The sequence below is a fragment of the Macrobrachium nipponense genome, chromosome 33 (assembly GCF_015104395.2).
Source record: "Macrobrachium nipponense isolate FS-2020 chromosome 33, ASM1510439v2, whole genome shotgun sequence".
Classification (NCBI taxonomy): Eukaryota; Metazoa; Arthropoda; class Malacostraca; order Decapoda; family Palaemonidae; genus Macrobrachium; species Macrobrachium nipponense.
In genome coordinates this window covers 30,567,915-30,586,915 of record NC_087219.1, presented here as the reverse complement: position 1 = coordinate 30,586,915, position 19,001 = coordinate 30,567,915, and the positions used below count along the sequence as shown (strand labels likewise).

At 32.1% G+C, this 19,001-nt stretch overlaps 1 pseudogene; it reads right to left on the bottom strand.

Annotated features, from left to right (window-relative positions):
• Positions 1–19,001, bottom strand: part of LOC135203060 (tubulin alpha chain-like) — a 121,461-nt pseudogene that overhangs the window by 25,281 nt on the left and 77,179 nt on the right.

Below are 19,001 nucleotides of genomic sequence, written 5' to 3'. Positions count from 1 at the left end.
TTTCATTCCTTTTTACTGTACCTCAGCTCATATTCTCTTTCTTCCATCTTACCTAACACTTTTTTAATGGTGCAACTGCTTTGAGTTTTTCCTCCTGTCACGCCTTTCAAACCTTTATACTCTCAATTTCCGCTTCAGCGCTGGATGACCTCATAGGTCCCAGCTCTTGGACTGGCCTTACACTGTATTCTATTCTGTTCTGTTACATGAAATACGATGGCATTCTTTTAGGACGTGGATGAAATAAGACCATTTTATGTATGTAAATCTGGTTTTCGAGCTGGGCTGCCAATTCCCGGCTCGGCCAACGCGGAATCAGAGAATTTATTTCTGGTGATAGAAGTTCATTTCTCGATATAGTGTGGTTCGGATCCCACAATAAGCTGTAGGTCCCGTTGCTAGGTGACCAATTGGTTCCTAGCCACGTAAAAATATCTAATCCTTCGGGCCATCCCTAGAAGAGCTGTTAATCAGCTCAGTGGTCTGGTTAAACTAAAATATGTAAAAAAAAAAAAAACTATTGGTCAGTATCTGATAATGAGGAAAGTATTCTTCATAAAACTTGAAAATTTCATCTGTCACATAACAATACATCAAGATTAACACTCAAGAATACGGTCACATTTCATCCACATCTTTAATGCTATCAAAATGATCATACATTGCCTTCTTACCCCAGTATCACATGACTGATATAAAGTGACTGCGCGTGGATTAATTTAGCAGTATAATGACTAATATTCTCCAGAGTATTATCCTTAACCATTGTCCCCATACCACCGTTAATGACAGCGGCTCGACGAAAATATATATTTTTTTTTACATGTAAAGGGTTACGTGGTCAGTGGCCCCATTCTAGTCTCGTCGAAGGAAGGTATGGTATTCATGACTATATAATAATAATAATAATAATAATAATAATAATAATAATAATAATAATAATAATAATAATAATAATACAGATAATAATAATAAAGTTACAGAGAGAACAAAGATCCCCTCCATGAAAGCCTACAACACCAAGAAATTAAGGGAGAAAACAAGTGAGGTCAATGAAATAATGAGACTAATACACACCACCAATATCACAGAAAACAAATAACTTGACATATGCAGGAGCAAGATTAGTAGCAGAACTGATGGGGATTCGAACACCAACACCACCAGCACAACCAACCCAACAGAAACCAAATCAGCAACCGCCTTGGAAAAGTCGCCTGGAAAAGCAAATCATGGTGATGAGATCTGACTTGAGTAAACTGGAAGAGATGGCAGAAAAAAGGCTAAGAAGCAAGAAAACAAGGGAGGAACTGAACGAGAAATATAAAGTACAGGAGAGGGGACTAAACAACACAATAGGAGATGTAAAACAGAGGCTTAAGGCCAAAGCACATAAGATCCAATGGTACATGAACAGGAATAAGAGATACCAACAGAACAAACTATTCGGAACCAACCAGAAAAGACTATACAGCCAACTAGGAGGGGAAGACAACCACCAAGAAATTCCTGAAGCCGAACCAAGTAAGAGACTCTGGGAAAACATCTGGAGCAATCCGGTATCACACAACAAACATGCAACATGGCTCCAGGAAGTCAAGGAAGAAGAAACAGGGAGAATAAAACAAAGATTCACTGACATCACGACAGACACAGTCAGACACCAACTAAAGAAAATGCCCAACTGGAAAGCCCCAGGTCCCGATGAAGTCCATGGATACTGGCTCAAAGACTTCAAGGCCCTACACCCAAGAATAGCAGAACAACTCCAACATTGTATCACAAATCACCATGTGCCCAAATGGATGACCACAGGAAGAATATCTTTAGTCCAGAAAGACAAGAGTAAAGGAAATATAGCCAGTAACTACAGGCCCATCACCTGCCTACCAATAATGTGGAAGTTACTAACAGGTATCATCAGCGAAAGGCTATGCAACTACCTAGAGGAGACAAACACCATCCCCCAACAACAGAAAGGCTGCGGAAGGAAGTGTAGGGGCACAAAAGACCAGCTCCTGATAGACAAAATGGTAATGAAGAACAGTAAGAGAAGGAAAACTAACCTAAGCATGGCATGGATAGACTATAAGAAAGCCTTCGACATGGTACCACACACATGGCTAAATAGAATGCCTGAAAATATATGGGGCAGAGGAAAATACCATCAGCTTCCTCAAAAATACAATGCGCAACTGGAATACAATACTTACAAGCTCTGGAATAAGACTAGCAGAGGTTAATATCAGGAGAGGGATCTTCCAGGGCGACTCACTGTCCCCACTACTCTTCGTAGTAGCCATGATTCCCATGACAAAAGTACTACAGAAGATGGATGCCGGGTACCACCTCAAGAAAAAAGGCAACAGAATTAACCATCTGATGTTCATGGACGACATCAAGCTGTATGGTAAGAGCATCAAGGAAATAGATACCTTAACCCAGACTGTAAGGATTGTATCTGGGGACATCAGGATGGAGTTTGGAATAGAAAAATGTGCCTTAGTCAACATACAAAAGGGCAAATTAACAAGGACTGAAGAGATAAAGCTACCAGATGGGAACAACATCAAACACATAGATAAGACGGGATACAAATACCTGGGAATAATGGAAGGAGGGGATATAAACCACCAAGAGATGAAGGACACGATCAGGAAAGAATATTTGGAGAGACTCAAGGCGATACTCAAGTCAAAACTCAACGCCGGAAATATGATAAAAGCCATAAACACATGGGCAGTGCCAGTAATCAGATACAGCGCAGGAATTGTGCAATGGACGAAGGCAGAACTTCGCAGCATAGACCAGAAAACGAGGAAACATATGACAATACACAAAGCACTACACCCAAGAGCAAATACGGACAGACTATACATAACATGAAAATAAGGAGGGAGGGGACTACTAAGCATAGAGGACTGCGTCAACATCGAGAACAGAGCACTGGGCAATATATGAAGACCTGTGAAGACGAGTGGCTCAAGAGTGCATGGGAAGGACTGATAAAAGTAGACGAAGACCCAGAAATATACAGAGACAGGAGAAAGACAAGCAGAACAGAGGAATGGCATAACAGACAATACATGAGACAGACTAAAGAACTAGCCAGCGATGACACGTGGCAATGGCTATAGAGGGGAGAGCTCAAGAAGGAAACTGAAGGAATGATAACAGCGGCACAAAATCAGGCCCTAAGAACCAAATATGTTCAAAGAACGATAGATGGAAATAACATCTCTCCCATATGTAGGAAGTGCAATACGAAAAATGAAACCATAAACCACTTGAACAGAACCAGTACAAAAAGAGGCATGATTCAGTAGCAAAAGCCCTCCACTGGAGCCTGTGCAAGAAACACCAGCTACCTTGCAGTAATAAGTGGTACGAGCACCAACCTGAGGGAGTGATAGAAAACGATCAGGCAATGGGACTATGGTATCAGAACAGATATGGTGATACGCGCAAATAGACCAGACGTGACGTTGATTGACAAAATCAAGAAGAAAGCATCACTCATTGATGTCGCAATACCATGGGACACCAGAGTTGAAGAGAAAGAAAGGGAAAAAATGGATAGGTATCAAGATTTGAAAATAGAAATAAGAAGGATATGGGATATGCCAGTGGAAATTGTACCCATTATCATAGGAACAATAGGCACGATCCCAAGATCCCTGAAAAGGAATCTGGAAAAGCTAGAGGCTGAAGTAGCTGCAGGACTAATGCAGAAGAGTGTGATTCTAGAAACGGCACACAGTAAGAAAAGTGATGGACTTCCTAAGGAGGCAGGATGCAACCCGGAACCCCACACTATAAATACCACCCAGTCGAATTAGAGGACGTGATAAAAAAATAATAATAATAATAATAATTGTATATAATGAAATGCAAGGTAGTTCCATATGAATTATTATTATTATTATTATTATTATTATTATTATTATTATTATTATTATTATTAATTTTTAATAATAATAACTATAATCTGCATATGATGAAGTGTAAGGTCTATCCATATGAAATTATTATTATTATTATTATTCATTATTATTATTATTATTATTATTATTATATTTTATTATTATCATTATTATTATTATTATTATTATTATTATTTTTTAATTATTATTGTTGATTTTAATTATTATTATTTTAATAATATAATAATTAATCAATAATAATTAATAATAATAATAATAATAATAATAATAATGATGCAACTGCATATGATAAAATACATTGCATATCACACAAAACTATTATTATTATTATTATTATTATTATTATTATTATTATTATTATTATTATTATTATTATTATTATTATTATTATTGTTAGATGCTCCCAGTAAACAAGCTGAGAGATTGTGAATCTACATAGAAAAAAATGGAAAAATGAAAACAATGAAGTAAGTCGTATGTATGTGTGTGTGTGTCTCTGTGTGTGAGGCTTCGTCAATCTAAAACAATTAGAAATATTGAGACTAAAGTAATAACAGGAGAGAGGATTAACGAGGTCGAGTCTTTACCATCAGATATTCAATAGAATTGATGTCCAATACAGGTCGTCTTCAGGTTGAATATGGCGAAAGGCTAAGACAGCCAAATCAGCCAATGGCCAGACTGATTAATGCAGGGATATCAAATAGACATTAGTCTAATACTGGTCTGCATTGGAATACTTGAATGAATCATGGTATGTCAATGATATTTACTTAGTGGATTCCGTCGATATTAGTATGAGGCTCCAAGACGAATATTTGGTGTCGGATGGATTCGTAGAGTGAGGAGTTATACAATAAGGGAAATATTTATTAGGTCGATATTAGTATGAAACTCTAAGATGAATATTTGGTGTTAGATGGCTTCGTAAAATAAGGATTTATACAATAAGGAAACTATTTAATAGGTCGATATTAGCATAAGGCTCTAAGATAAATATTAGGTGTTGGATGGCTTCGTAGAGTGAGGATTTATACAATAAGGGAAATATTTATTAGGTCGATATTGGTATGAGACTCTTAAGATGAATATTTGGTGTTAGCTGGCTTCGTAAAGTGAGGATTTATACAATAAGGAAAATATTTATTCGGTCGATATTAACATAAAACTCTAAGATAAATATTAGGTGTTGGATGGCTTCGTAGAGTGAGGATTTATACATTAAGGGAAATATTTATAGGCGGATATTAGTATGAGGCTCCAAGATGAATATTGGGGTCAGATGGATTCGTTGCGTGAGGAATTTTACAATAAGGGAAATATTTATTAGGCCGATATTAGTATGAGGCTGTAAGACGAATATTTGGCACCAGATGGAATCGTTGAGTGAGAAATGATGAGATAATGGTAATATATATTATACAAAAACAAGGGGGAAAGGAAAAAGTGGTTGACGCAAGAAGAAATCGATATCTCTGTTGAGAATTTGACGGGTTGCTAAGTTGGAATTTTTAAATTATTCTTCTATTTACTATTTTTTAAATTGATTTATAGGACCATTAGTTAATTTATTTAGCTTTTATTTATTTCACTAATTATAAATCTAGTTATTTCATCTTTAATCTTAAGAGCCACACCCATTGCTTTGATTTTTTTTCGAAAATTAAATGCAGATTGTCAATACATTTAGCTATCAATTTACTGATGTTTAATAATAATAATAATAATAATAATAATAATAATAATAATAATATAATAATAAAAATAATAAATAAATAATTAAATAAATTCTGGTGATTTTTAACAGGTTGTCAAAGTTTGGTTGGGGGGGGGGGGGGGGATTGGAGGGTCCTCCCCTCTATTGGCTTGGAGCGGAATAATGCATCCGAGATAGTGTACCTAATAATAATAATAATAATAATAATAATAATAATAATAATAATAATAATAATAATAATAATAATAATAATAATAATAATAATGAAAATGAATCCAAGATGAAGACGAACAAGAATAAGAAAAGTAACTTGCTTCCAAAGATGACCTTTGAAAAAAATAAAAATAGCCATCTCCTGAACAAAAAACTCTGCCATGAGAAAGAAAGGAAGACTTCCCAGCATCCGTAGACGATAAAGGCCGTGTGGCCTTTCGTCTCCTGGCCGGAAATAGGTCCTGCCTATCGAACCACGTACGACATTCTCAGGTGACATTCTCGGTACGTAAGAATAGCTGTCGTTAATGTTAAAGAAGGACTCTCTTCATCTTCATAAAATCACTTCGATCTGATACTTAGCAAAGGGCCAGATTTTTTTTTAATGTGATTTAGACTGTTGTTAGAAATCAGCATCCCATCCCATCAGCTTTTCACCCTCATAGGTGATTTGTAGTCTGTTAAATTTTTTTTATGTTGGTTTAGAGTCTTTTCAGGTTTAATTTGTTATTTTATTCTTTTTTTGTCCTTATTTAACCACATGAATGATGTTAGAAAATGTAAGGCTTTGGATTATGGATAGACGTTTGTTCATAATTTTGTTAATGAAATAGGTATGAATAAGCTCAAATGCTATGTTGTCAGCTGTTAAAATAAAACTTATATAATTATATATTATTATTATAATAATTGTATATATATTATGAATATATTATTATGCCGACCTATAATGTAACTATGTATATAACAATATATCGATTATATACTAGGATATAATGTAAATATTAATATAATATATATTTCACTAACTACTATATACTACTATATCTATCTGAATATACTAATCAATGTATATACCTATATATTCATATATATATGTATAATATATATGAATATATAATATGTATGTAAATATGTTATATATAATATATTATATATATATATTATATATATATATATATATAATTCATATTATATATATATATATATATGAATATATATATTATATTATATATATATATATATATAATATGAAGTAATATATATATTATATATATATATAATATATTATATATATAATAATATATATATATATATATAATATATATATTTGATATATATATGTATATGTAAATATATATATATATATATAATTATATTGATATATTATTATATATATACTCATATATATATAATATATATATATATATATATACATACACATATATATATATATATATATATATATATATATATTTATATATATATATTTATACAATATACATATATATATATATATATATATATATATATATATATAATATATATATTATATATATTGTTTTATTTAACAGCTGACACATAGCATTTTAGCTATTCATATGACAAATGACAAATCTATCACTAATCAAAGACATATGACAAATCTATCCCTAATCAAAGCCTTACCTTCTAACATCATTCATGTTAAATAGAAAAAAAAGATTAATAATTAACCGCTGAAAAGACTCTAAACCAACATAAAAAATTTAACAATTACAAATCACCCATTGAGTGAAATCTAATGAGACTTGGTGCATTTCTAACAGTATAAATCACATTAAAATTTTTTGGCCCTTTCTAAATATCAGATAGAAATGATTTTATGAAGATGAAGAGTCCTTCTTTAATTAACATTAACGACGCTTTATATATATATATAATATATAATTAATATATATATTATATATAATACATACATATAATATATACTATATATAAAATATATATATATATATATATATACATATATATAGTTTATATATATATATATATATAATATATATATATATATATAATATATATATAATATATATATATACATATCATATATATATATATATATATATATATATATATAAATATATATATATATATTATATCTTAGAATATATATATATAGTTATCGCCACAAACTACGGAAATGAAATCAAAATAAATGCCAGCACTTTCCAAAAAAAAAAAAATAAATAAATCAATAAAAAAAATAAAATAGATAAGAAAAATAAATCTGTAGTTCGTTTTATCTCTGCTCAGGACAAATGTAAAGTACATTTCGACATAATTATAGATTTATCCCAAGGCCGCCTAGCGATTTCCTTCGAAATAGCGATTTCCGATTCACGGATATGACTAATAAGGTCGATATCTCGATGTTATTCGTCTGTGAGATGGACTTTATGGATTCTGTCCTTAGGATATTTTCGTACTCTCCTCCTTACGTATGTAATTTTTCTTCTCTTCCTTTCTCGATTTTTCTCTTTCGTAGTCCTTACATTTTTTTTATTTATTTTTCATTTATTCGCAAAGCATCTCTCTCTCTCTCTCTCTCTCTCTCTCTCTCTCTCTCTCTCTCTCTCTCTCCTACAATCTTTCTCTTTATATAACAAAGATGTACATATTTTACCAAATAAGTATTCTTATCACAACTTTTGTATTCATAACGATGAATTAGATGAAAACTCTCTCTCTCTCTCTCTGTATTTGTATCTAATATACGATATATAGTATATATTATATATATATATATATATATATATATATATATATGTATATATATATATATAATATATATATATATACATATATGAATTATATATTTTTTAACACAATCTTTCTCTTTTATATAACAACTGATCAAATGCACATATTTTACCTAAGGATTATATTCTTATCACACAACTTTTGTATTCGTAACCATGAATTAGATGAAAACTCTGACATACAAATAAATGCACGCTCTTATAATAATAATAATAATAATAATAATAATAATAATAATAATAATAATAATAATAATAATAATAATAATAATAATATATATATATATATATATATATATATATATATATAATATATATATATATATATAAATAAATGTGTGTGCTTTTATGTCTGTGTGTGTCTGTGTGAATATAAACGGTATGCTCCCATGATTTTAGCCTCACCAGCGTAAGGCCAAGGCTAACATGGTATACCCGGAAGTTCCTCAATTGTCAAGTCGTACCAAATCCCTTCCAAAGTCACAATTTAATATTGGACAACCACGAGGTAACACCTCACCTACGACAGTGGGCTCGAGGTCGACGAAGATGGCCCTGGGAACGTGCTTCCCGCTCCTGGTCTCGTTGAAGAACGTGTTGAACGAGTCGTCGTTGAATTCGTTCCCGTCCTCATCCGTGTGCAGCATCCCGTTCGGCTGGATGCCGTGTTCCAGGCAGTAGAGCTCCCAGCAGGCGTTGCCCATCTGGACTCCAGCCTGGCCCACGTGAATGCTGATGCATTCTCGCTGTTGGGTTCGGGATGGAAAGCGTCAGTGGGCGTCGTGATGGTGAATGTTTTTGGGGGAGGGAAAGACTGGGCTGGAAATGTGAGTTATATGTTCAGGATCGTGAGTTATGGAATATTAGGGAATAAGTGATGGAGGTTCTTTATGGTAACTGGAGAAATAATTCTGGAATTTATTGATTGTAACAGGTGAAATATTTTGGGAATTTGTTCATGATAACAGGAGAAATAGCTTGGGAATTTGGTCGTGATAATAGAAGAAATATTTTGGGAATTTGCTCATGATAATACGAGAAATAATTTGGGAATTTGTTCAGGACAATTGGAGAGATAATTTGAGAATTTGATAACAGGAGAATATTTTTGGAATTCGTTCAAAATAACAGGAGAAATAGTTTGGGAATTAGTTGATGATAACAGGAGAAATATTTTGGGAATTTGTTCGTGATAATTGGAGAAACAGTCTGGGAATTTGTTCAAGATAACATGAGAAAAAGTTTGTGAATTTGTTCGTGATAACAGGAGAAATGGTTTAGGAATTTGTCGATGATTACAGGAAAAACAGTTTGGGTATTCATTAACGATAATTGGAGAAATAGGTTGGGAATTTGTTCGTGATAATTGGAGAAAAAGTTTGAGAATTTCTTCGTGATAACAGGAGAAATAGTTTGGGAATTTGGTCATGATGACATGAGAAAAAGTTTGGAATTTGTTCGTGATAACCGGAGAAATAGTTTAGGAATTGTACAGGATTATGACTTGATATATAGGTCAGGAATTAGTTCATGATCTTGTCTGGGGTGGGGGGGAAGTTTAGAATTTGCCCATTGATGAACTGATTAAGATGATGGCTCGTGAAATAAGTAGAGAGTTTGTTAAAGTTAATGACTGGGGGAATAAAGGAATGAGAATTTTTTAATGAAATTGCCTAGGTAAGTAAGTGAAGAATATTTTCCTGACTGGGAGTACGGAATAAGAGAGATGTTTCAGATTGATAAATTGAATGACAACAGGGAATATTGTTATAGCTTATGTGTTTTTTTAATTAAAACTAGGGTTGGTGGGAGTTTTAATATTTTGTTTTTAGAGTGAATTATACATTATTCAGTAACATACGGCAAACTGATATAATGAAGATTAATTTTGTACAGGAAAACCATATGACTTAATTCTATCATAATCATATGGATCTTAGCAGGCACTTTGTTGAGGTTTGTATAAAGTTAACTTATTATATACTAAATTTATCCATTTTATTAAAAGATTACAAAGCCTTAAATCTTATCTAGCATAATTTTAGTGTAGTTTAGTGGGGAACATAGCTCATTATATAAAATGCAATAGTACATGCCAGGAAATATGGCAAACATCTGGAAAATCTGGAATATTGAAATAAGATATCAACAACTTCTATTTTAAACTTTACCCTGTGACACTGGATGCAATTAGCTATGCTAGGTAGCTATGATTTATAGAAGAAACTAGTTGCTGATAAAGATGCAACAATATTGATTTTAAATGTTGAGAGCCACGAAAAAGTAATTAGTGGCGAAAGTGTTTTTAATCAATCACGAAATGACTGTGAATTTTAACTTTTCAAGCATATAGGTATATGTAACATGCTGTTCACAGTATACGAATTTTAGAATAAAATGGTAAAATTTGTATTTATATATTATATATATATATATATATATATACATATACATACATACATACATACATACATACATACATCATTACATACATAATACATACATACACAACATACAATATATCTTATTATAATATATATAGGTATAATGTATATTAATAATATTTATATAGTATATAGTGTATATATATTATGTATGTATGTATATAATAAATATATATATATCTATATATTTTATATTTTTATTTAATTTTATATATATATTTGAGTATGTGTCTGTGTGTATGTGTGTTTGCATTAAATCAGGTAAGGGGGAGGACATGAGATGAGATGAATAAACTGGATAGGAAGACTATTAAAGAAAAAACTGAGATCCAACGATTATTAAAGGAAAAAAACTGAGATCCAATGATTTTAACTTTGGCGAAGAAGCCCGGTTAAACCTATTAGACATGTGAACGACTATGGATTATTATTTTTAATTTATTATAGCTTTAAAACATGAATGATATTTGAGAGGAAAGTTTCTTAGTTTTCAAATGTTCCAGTTCCTATGCCTAATCTTGCGTCAATGACAAAAGGTACCATGCACATTATGGAAGGATGATAAAATAATTGTAACCAAAACTGAAGTTTAAAGATATTCTTCAAGTTATAGAATATTGTTTATTATAACTCTTACAACATCTCTAATATCAAGATAAAACATAACAGAACAGACAGCCACGATGCTTAGTCAATTATTTACGAAAACGTGAAATTCACAGTGCCAAACATTATGAGAAACGAAAATGCTCATCCCACAAACACAGCAATCGTGATTCACAAGTGCTCTGTTTAAACGGAAGAGTCATGCACAGTGAGAATAAACACGCAGTGAAGAATGAAAAGAAAAGGGTAATACCTTACTGACTCTCTCCTGTGGAAAGCATTGTGGAACGAGTAAGTGAAATATTATGTAAATAACCCGTAGACGTTTGCGACACAATTCATCATGTACATAACCCATAGAATTGCACCTCCTGGGTGGTTTACAAGCGAACCATCCTTCAGGATTTTACAGACTTACCTTTTTTTGAGAGTCCATTTTCTTTAGAGGAATAGACTCTAATGGAAAGTTGATAATACCTCTCCAGGATACAAAGGATAAAATAAGCTTTAAGAAAATCAGGGAAGTGATTCGTGCGGTGGTCAAAACTTCAAAGATGGCCGTCTCACCATTTAAGGTTTTACCTCGTAGCAGATTTATTTTTGATGGTTTGTGAATTTATATGGAAGTAGAATTCCTTCATACTTTATTTTGTTTTAAGTTAATGCAATAATGTTCCGGTGTAATAACGCCAGTAACTTCTTGTATTTTTTTGTAATCTTGGATTTTTTGGTAATTCCGAAATCTGTTGAACAACAACTAGGTCTGTGGCCATATATATATATATATATATATATATATATATATATATATATATATATATTTATATTATATATATACTATATATATATTTTATTTATATATGTGTCTTTTATCTCTGACTTTTGTTTCTTATTTTTCAGCTGCTGTGTCAACAAAATCTTGGGAGGAGAGAGAAACCCTATGTCCTTGTGCTGATGGACCCGTGCCATTCGGTAAGCTAAAATAGCTTTTCCTTATCTATTATATATTCATAAATAGAGGGATTACTTTAACAGCTATTAAGGGCAGAGAACAGAATGGTTGATTTGTGAACGTCATTAATCTTTAGTTTTTGATCTTCAGTGGCGTCATATTGTCATATTGTTTACAAGGTGTACGTGTCTGCTGCTAATTATTTGTTGAGACATTAATTACACGATAAACTTCATAGGTGTCTTAATTAACGGATTAAATTCGGCGTATGACTGGTAACGTTCATGTAGAGTTTCCCAATGAGAATAGCTGGAAATGAAGTAAAGACATCTATCCGTCATATATATGACTGACGTGTTCTCGTAATTTTTCCCATATACTGTAAAGAAAAACTCGAAAACAAATCAGGAAATCAACAAATCAAATAAAAAAATAAAATTTACGCTCCTAAAAAAAATAAATCCATCAAATGTAAAAAATGTAACAGAGAAGACAACAATAAAAAGAATATATCAGGAATCATCTGCTGAATAAATAAGCAAGCTACCCTTTGTAAACTGAGAACACATACTTCCCGTGCGTTGTTTCTCCTGCGAGCGTCTGTCAAACTCCTGTCAGGGACATGATGAGTCCCTTTCTTTTTCTCGTCCTCCAGTCAAAAAATAAAAGCATCTTTCCAAAGCCCAAAGAATGAAAAGAAAAAAGCATTTCAAACACGACAAACCAAACATGCTTTGCAAAGCAATTCTACTGGGTTCACTGGATTCTAAGCCAAGAAGTGACTTACCATAGATGCCTGCAGTGGACAAAGAAATAAACAAATTATGTTGATTTTTTAAATATTTATTCCTGAGAGTCGTCTACTTAGCAAGATAGTTAAGGCTGATCGAGAATTGCTTTGGTGAAAGAATAGTATAGAAATCGGAGAATTTTTTTTTACTTTTTTTATAAAGCATTTTGTAAATGGACGAATTCTATAATTGATTGTATAGTTGTATTGTGAAATTGTACATCAGATTTTACGAACTTTCTAGTGTAGGTGATCATTCACATTATAACAACAGTAGAAAAGTTATTAAAATACGACAAATTCTATTCATTAGAAAATTCTGATTGAGCGTCTGAGATGAACTCAGAATCTTAAAGAACATTTACGAATCCCTAGCATCTACTGTATAATCTTTAGAGAACGAAAAAGCCCAAAATAATTCATTTCAAGGGATCCGTTGTTTTAGGACATTTCGCTGGTGATCAACTAGTCTCTACTAAGGGGAAATAGTTTTAAGAAATGTTCCCACTCAGAAGCAAATTTAAGAACCCAGTGGTCAATAGTCTTTTGAACATGGTTAACAAACACAAATATCCCCAGAATAGTAAATTGATTATAGAACGCAAAAGTTAATCTATATCACTACGAAGATAGAACTATAAAAAAAGAAGAAATAAATATTTTTATTTTCTGTAACTGGTGAAAGATTTATGGAGTGATTGTATATCTAGAGACGAAGTAAGAGAAGTAAAAGAACATTTAACCCAGCCTAACCTCAATTAACCTAACCTGACCCAAACGCCCTGGAACATCTCCCCCCCCCCTCCCCCCCCCGCTTCCCCCACTCCTGCGTCATGCAATTTGCTTCTCAGGAAATGCACTTAACCTAATATATTTTTCCTGACATATTATTTACGGTAAATTGAAAGATCAGCAATCAATGGTAGAAGCAGAAACCCTAATCATTTGGTGGAACTCAATCAGAAACTGCCAATATTTACACAAGGCTGAGCATTGATCACCTTCCAACATGAATGTAAATGTGGATGGGAACATCACAATTCCCCAAACTAAAATGTTAATTAAATGAATAACACACAAATAAATAAATAAATCTGCATATGAAACTGAAAATATAATCGAAAACAAAAGCAGAAAACAGAAATCTAAAACAAGTGAGGAAGTTGTAAGTCCCCGTGCAAAATTAGTAAAAGAAAAAACTCCTTAAAGTTATAACGAAAGCGTTTTCGTTTTCTGCGGAAGATTGTTCGTCAGATTTCACTATTAAGAGAGTAAAAATAATAACACGATAGTTAGTCTTATATTCTAATGCAGATGGAAATTTTTATTATATATTTAATAACTTTAGCTGGATAAGGCTGGATGAAGCCTCAGTAGTTAGCCCAGTCATTGACGTGTGAATTATGGTATGTAGAGAATTAGCTTTTCTCAACTATTAACACTTTTGTTTTGTTTCATCATTGCGATCACTTTTACTTTCATAATGCTTTATGTTTTTATAGAATTATATATAAATAGGCTAATTTTGTTGATGGTGGGATTTCTAGTACAACAATTGAAAGAATTTGCATATTTACAAACACATATGTAATTCCTTAATGTTTCATGCTTTTTTATATTATTTATACATTAATTTTGTTGATGGTGGCATTTCTAGTACAACAAATGAAAGCATCTTTATATCTACTCTTGCAAATATATCTGTAATTCATTCGGCTAAGAGTACAGACAATACTATCAAGAATTAAATTGATTACTCTTTGTCATTTCTGGGAATGTCTTCGTTACAAATCACAGTGAAACCAAAGAACATTTTTTAAGATCTTACTAGAGCTATCTATTTTGATTAAATAGAGCCATTTACTGTAGTTTTTGAAAAAGGGCTTTTTAAACAGACAGATATTTTCTCACGTTAACCATCCAAAAAGACAGTTATGTGGAATGAGATAATAGGTACCTGAGCAATCTATTAGGAGAGCAAAATAAACGCGTTCCAGTATTATGGAAGAATTACGTTTATATATCAAGATATTAAGCCATCAAAAAACACTTCCAGTTTTATGGAGCTGCTAGCCCTTAGTCTGTATTCGTGTTCTAGCTATGATAACTATAGATCCCTTCATTATTTGGACAATTTGCCGAGCCTTGAATACGTGTTTTGTGAAATTAGAGGCCCCATAAAAGAAAAATCTTCCAAAATAACTGTTCGATAATTTAAGCTGCATGATTGAAGGATGCCATTACCAATAAACAACTCAATTAATCGAGCCAGGAAATAATAACTTTCTTGCTGAGTCTAAGTTTAGTTTCCAGCTTGAGAGTACATCTTGGGAATAACTTACGAGTTACTTAAAATGGTTCGAATTTCACGTTAAATACTTTTTTCTTCTTAGCTAAATGTCACTCCTTTCAAACTGGGTCAAATTGCATACTGATTAAGCATTATATTTCCACTGGAAGACTTTAGAATATGACATTTACAACCACGCTGGGAAGAAGGCCTTTTCCCACTTCTTTATGGATTTCGGAGCCATCAGCTGATAGTGTATCTCGTCTAAAAATGATCAGGAGATAGATCGTACTAGACGCCATTATATAGAATTAATTGTAGGGAACAAAGAAGATGGCAAAGACTTCTAATTCTGTTTCATGCGAACTTTACTGCCGTATCTGTGGTTACGCTAACATACTAAACAGGCTTTAGATCCGCTTGAGCGTAATTTCATAGGAAATTTTGGTCTTGCTGGAATAGTAACATTACTATTACTGATACCACTGAGATGTAGCACCGCCACCCTACCCTCCCAACCCCTCCCCCCCCATAATTAAAAGATCCGTGGCAAGAACTCTTTGACATCTCAAACGTCTCATAGACAAGAATCATTAACCGACCTACGATAGAAGTCTATTATTATTATTATTATTATTATTATTATTATTATTATTATTATTATTATTATTATTATTATTATTATTATTTTATTTTCAGAATATGAATCTTAATTAAACGGAATATGTCCATTGGGACCATGGACAACATGTATTGGATATGAGTGCCTCTCTCTCTCTCCTCTCTCTCTCTCTCTCTCTCTCTCTCTTTGTTCGCTGTCAGCTCATGGTGTTCACCTCTGTTATCGTGAATACTTCAAGTTTGATCAATTTCTATACACGAAACTATAAATTGGTAATAAGGGGAGGGCCGATAATCGAGACACACATGTTGGTTGCTCGACCTAGAGAGAGAGAGGGAGAGAGAGAGAGAGAGAGAGAGAGAGAAAGAGTGAACTGACAATAAGTACCTGGAATGGATACTACAGAGTAATGTCGTTACTCATCGGAAAATCACTAACACTACATCAACTTGCCTCCTGTTTCTCTCTCTCTCTCTCTCTCTCTCTCTCTCTCTCTCTCTCACCCATAATATTTGCCATACAGGTGTGAGTATACATATATTACTAAAACATACATCACCTCTCTCTCTCTCTTCTCCTCTCTTCTCTCTCTCTCTCGCTCTCTCTCTCGTCTATAATACACATAATATTTGTCATATATACATACACAAATATAGTATATATATATATATATATATATTATATATATATATATATTATATATATATAATATAACATATACTATTAATGTATTTTCATATTATATGAATATATATATCCATATATATCCTATATATTATATATATATATAGTATATGTTATATACAATACATACATATATTGTGTGTGTATGTGTGTCCGTGTGTGTACTTCACGAAGGCCCGGGCATATGTATAATCCCCATTCCAACCATGCTGAATCATTCTTCAGCTATTTGTCTACGTCTTTTTCTCTCTTTTATTTTGAGTGAACTAATGGCATTCCAGATACCATTCCTAACTCACCTCTATAGGTCAGACCGGACGACTCACACTCTTTTTTATATATATATCTCCAGTCCTTCAGAGCTTCCGATAAAGTTGAAGTAGAGGATAAGATTCTCCTTTTGTCATCTTACTGTATACATTACGAAGGATTTGTTATTTTATGTATCTTTCTTTGCGTCTTTTAAAGCTGGAAGCTGTTATATTATAAGACCCAAAATGGTTTAGAAATACACGCGTGTTTATATATATATATATATATATATATATATATATATATATATATATATATATAAACATAAGAGGGGTATAGATAAATGGGGTATTATCATAAATTCACACGCAGAGTTTTATATATATATATATATATATCATATATATATAATATGTATATATATACAATATACATATAAAAGGGGTACAGATAAGTGGATAAATATAATCATAAATACACACACAGAGTATATATGTATATATATATATATATATATATATATATATATATATATATATATATATATATAAGAGGGGTACAGATACGTGGATGAATATGATCATATATACACACACACACAGAGAGAGAGAGAGAGAGAGAGAGAGAGAGAGAGAGAGAGAGAGAGAGAGAGAGAGACTATAAAAGTAGAGGCCCTCTTATTAATCTGTATCTCTGCATTATGTAAGCTAGAAGGCTGTTGTATCAGATAGGTGAAGAGTCCTCATAACTAGTCTTATCATTGGTCTAGAAATACACGCGTGTTGAGACGAGGAATTTAGTGGAGATGACGTTTGTGAATTATTAATCTAAATCGGGCTGTCTCGCGCTTTCTGGAAATCGTTAGATGTTACGTAAACACCTGCTTAAGTGTGTCAGGTCATAGGTAATTCATAAGTTCGACATATTTCAGGAAATTGTAAGATGTTATATAAATACTTGCATAAATGTTTCAGGTCATAGGTAATTCATGAGTTCTACATATTATTTGTCAGGAAATCGTAAGATGTTACGTATATACCTGCTTAAGTATCTTAGGTCATAGGTAATTCATAAGTTCGGTATATTTTTTCATGAAATCGTAAGATGTTACGTAAATACCTACTTAAGTGTGTCAGGTCATAGGTAATTCATAAGTTCGACATATTAATTGTTGCAGCTCTACTTATCGAGCGTTTGAAAATTATAATTTCATGAGAACTCTAATTATTTCTTATTTAACTGATACTCAGTCGATTATAGAGAAAACGGAAATCATTAGGTTTGTAGGAGTGGTTCCAAACCCCTATTGATAATTGACGGGTTGGTTACAGAGTTAATAAACAGAGTTAATTAAGTAGCTATTTGTCAAGCAACGAATAATAAGTTAATTACAAAGAAATAAGACATATTATGAGACCTTTATTGACAATGGATTGGTTGGTTACAGAGTTAATAAGCAGAGTTAATTAAGCAGCTATTTGTCAAGCAACGAATAATAAGTTAATTACAAAGAAATAAGACATATTATGTGACCCCTATTGACAATTGATCGGTTGGTTACAGAGTTAATTAAGCAGCTATTTGGCAAGCAACAAATAATAAGTTAATTACAAAAATTTAGAAAATATTATGCAAATATCTGTACCCTTTAATAACGAATATGTTGTTTACATCGAATACAATAACAGGCTTAATGTGATGCGAGTACCCTAAGCCTGTCAATCAACGAATGATCGTATACATGAAAGTTGACAAGCTATATACTTTACAAAAATGTTAATAATTCTGGCAGTAACATCTAAAATGAAACCACCTTAGAAATCCATTATTATTATTATTAAGTTCAATTTTGATTTCTCCAGCAGTGGAACCAAGTCTAGGGACATCTGAAAAACAGCTTCTCAG